General features: G+C 50.7%; 1 non-coding gene across 1 annotated transcript; it reads left to right on the plus strand.

Annotated features, from left to right (window-relative positions):
* Window positions 1–2,684: 2,684 nt before the first annotated feature.
* LOC120705396 lies at window positions 2,685–2,788 on the plus strand. Its single transcript, XR_005687974.1, has one exon. It is a non-coding gene; the product is annotated as a small nucleolar RNA R71 (small nucleolar RNA).
* Window positions 2,789–3,539: the final 751 nt, after the last annotated feature.

The following is a 3,539-nucleotide window of genomic DNA, read 5'->3' on the forward strand; positions in this document are numbered from 1 at the left end:
GGTTGCCTTGCCGCCGTAGTTGCCCCATCATTGCCGCGGGCTCGGGATACCGATGTTCCGCGAGCACCTCCTGTCTCGCCGCCCTTGCCTTGCCCCTGGGCAAGCCCACCGCCGCCGACGAGCTTAGCCTCGTCTGCGCCTCTGCCTCAGTTTTGCCGCTGCAGTCGCCATCGAGGAGAGGCCGCAGAGGATCCAGCCGCCACAGACAAGTGGGACCGCCTCATCTGCAAAGGAATGAAGAAGACTTGGCCATGGGACCAGTCTGTCAGTGATGGAAGGAAGAAGGAGGTGAAAAGAAAAGGAGAGAAGAGAAGAAGAGTGGGCCGCTAGTGCCCCGTCGGTCCAAGCCGGCCTGCCGAGTCCACGAGCTAGCCTGAACCACTCCGAGCCGAGTTCCCGAACCGAGCCCAGTTATCTGCCAAGACGGCCTGTTGAACCCGAGCCGAACTAAGTCGAGCTAAGTGGGCTGCCGAGCTGACCCAATCCCAGTTTGAGCCCGTAGACCGCCAGCCTTTCTTCTTTTTCTTTTTCAGGTTAAACCTGACACGTGGGACCCACTGGTCAGTGACCCAGTGCCGCTGACATGTGGAACCCACCTGGACGCGGATGCAGTTTGACCTGTTGACTTGGTCAATGTTGACCGAGTCAACGCTGACATCATCAAAGGCCATGATGACGTCAGCTTTTTGCGGATCCCGTGCTGACATCATCAGGACACGTGGCACTCCCTGGTGCTGCCATGTGTCAGCATGTGTGTTTTTCTTTTTCCGAAAACCTTTATTTAATTGTAGAAATTGTTTTAAGTGTCAAAAATTGATAATAAATCAACCGGAGCTCCGAAAATTATGAAACCAGTTTCATAATTCTTCTAAAATCATGATCTACACATTAGAGTAGGTTCTGTTGTGATTTAGATCTTATTTGGATAGTTTTGTGTGTTCTTGCACTTTGGCCCCTATAGTAATTCGTAATTACGAATATGTCCTGCTGCTGAAGAGAAGATCGACGCCCCGGACGCCCAGAAGACCCAGGAGGACATCCCGGACTATGAGAAAACCCCGAGGACCCCGGAAGACTACGAAGAGCTGCCAGGTTCACGCCCATCTTTGACTTGAATACCTATTAGCCATTGCTTGCTAGAAATGCTATCGCTATACTTGTGTGTGTGTGTGAGATAAGCCTGCATGGCCTACTTGTTTACCGTATTCCTTGCATCCCTATTATACCTTGATTGATTATTGGATGCTTTGGCTACTATGAGAGTGATTGGGTATGGGATTCCATGATATGATAGTCTTGGCATGCATGAGATCCACTTTGTGAGGAGCCAGAGATAGGGCTTTTAGCGGGGGCAAGCGATTTGCCAGGGATGTGTGGTGGGCACATCCTGAGGAGCACTTGTGGCGGGTGCGGGATGAGGAGGGGTGTACCTGTGTGGTTGCCCAAGGAGAGGCGGTACCTGTTATGGGTGCCTTTGGCGGACCTTTGCGGAGGACTGCGCGAGATGCTTGCCCCAGCAATATAGTTTGAGATAGTGCCCCTGGTGACGGAACTATGTCAAACGTGCACACCACTTACCCCCGTATGGGCAGGGGTTCTAGCCATTTCTTGCTGTGCAGTACCAGACTGTGGTTGTGTTTAAGGAGAGGGTAGGCCGAGCACGTCCATGGGAATTCGGGGTGCGTCGGGCCCGGTTGGGTGTTCCGACCCTAGTCTCCGGAGAGGGTAGACCGTGCACACCCAATTCGGGGTGCGTGGGCCCGGTTGGGTTCTCCGACCCCGGTCTCCGAGATTCTTGAAGCCAAGGCCAGGCTAGAGATCCACAGCCCCGGAACATTCGTTGCGGCGAATGTATCCCACCTCGGGAATGCAGGATGATACCATCATGGTTAGAGAGTCATGGTTGTGGGTTGTGTCTCAAGATGGCGACAGCCGTCTTTGCAGCCCGAGTGGGTACAGGTGTACAACCCCTGTAGGGTGAAAACTATACGTATAGCCGCGTACTCGGTCATGTACATCTGTTGATCCGACTACACTTTCATAGAGTAGTGAACCCTAGTATTTCTACCTCCCTCTAGTCTGCTTCCCCTATGGAGTCAGATAAGGTGCAGGAAGAGGGAGTTTCTTGCACCGACTTGGGATGGGCGAGAGACATGATTATGTACATATATGTATATGCTTGCATAGGAAACCCCAGCCTATCCATTGGCTACCTTTTATACCTTTGCATCCACTTAAAGCTCGCATACGGATGGTGACGTGAACCTATCCCATCCTTGGGGATAGCCTGGTAGATGCAGGATTCGACTTGCGGATCAAGCCCGAAGACGAAGAACGAAGCTAAGGACGGTTCGTGCTACGCTCGAGTGCTACCTGTGGAGGAAAGACATCAAGACGGAGAATGCCCAGAAGACTAGCTACTGCTTCCGATTTCTGTTTGTTTCCCTTTAGCCCAAGGGGCTTGTACTCTGATTTTCGTACAACAACTCTCTGAGTTATGTAATAAATAAATCCATGTAATGAATTTCAGTGTTGTATGTCTGTGATATCTAATTGAAATGAGTTCTGTATGTGATAGCTACTGATCCCGGGATTATCACCGTGATACAGGGATTCGGGTTCTCCTTCCGGAAACCCGGGTCGTTTCACCATTGTAGAAGCTTTGCAGGACGAGCCACTCGTCCATGCCGTGGTGAGGACAGGCCAGGATGTATTCCTGTAGCCTTTCCCAAGCTTCTTGGATGGATTCCATCCCCGTCTGCTGGAAACTTGATATTCTCCCGCGCAGGGCATTTGTTTTTCCCAATGGGAATAATTTTGCGAGGAATGCTTTGGAGCATTTGGCCTAGGTGTCGATGTCTTTTTCCTTGTAAAACCACTGTTTCACCTTCCCCAGGAGGGAAAAGGGAAATAGACGAAGCTTGATAAAATCAGGCGGCGACACCACGTATAACAATGGTGTCGCAGAGCTCCAAAAAATTCTATAAGTGCGCATTTGCGTCCTCATTTGGCTAGCCACAGAATGGGCTAGCCTGCACCATGTTAATGAGGCTTGATTTGAGCTCGAAGTTCACGCCCCCGACATTGATGTTGGGGCCAGTGGCCACATTGTTGGTGGAGGGGACGGAGAACTCGCGGAGAGTATTTTCAGCCATAGCCTCAGGAACAAGCGGTGCTTCCTGAATGGGTTCCTGTGCCGGGAGAATAGCGAGAGGAGGAATGACGTGAGGTCGTGCCCTTCTCACGAGCCTCTCTGGATTGTCTGTGTAGTTTTCCGGCAGGGAGAAACCAGTCATACACTACCCCTGTCTTCTTTCAAATCAAAAATAAAAGAAGACATAAAGTGACATTAGCCTGAAAGAGTAAAGACTATATCCTGAGTACAAGGTATAAGTTAATATCAGCACAATATCTTTGTTCACATGCCGTCCCCAGCAACGGCGCCAGAAATGCTTGTTGGCATTTCTTAAGTCGATACCAGATTTACGATGACCATGGTAACAACCTCCGAATTGCCTGTTGGCTGTCCTTAGTGCAAT

The sequence above is a fragment of the Panicum virgatum genome, chromosome 4K (assembly GCF_016808335.1).
Source record: "Panicum virgatum strain AP13 chromosome 4K, P.virgatum_v5, whole genome shotgun sequence".
Classification (NCBI taxonomy): domain Eukaryota; kingdom Viridiplantae; phylum Streptophyta; class Magnoliopsida; order Poales; family Poaceae; genus Panicum; species Panicum virgatum.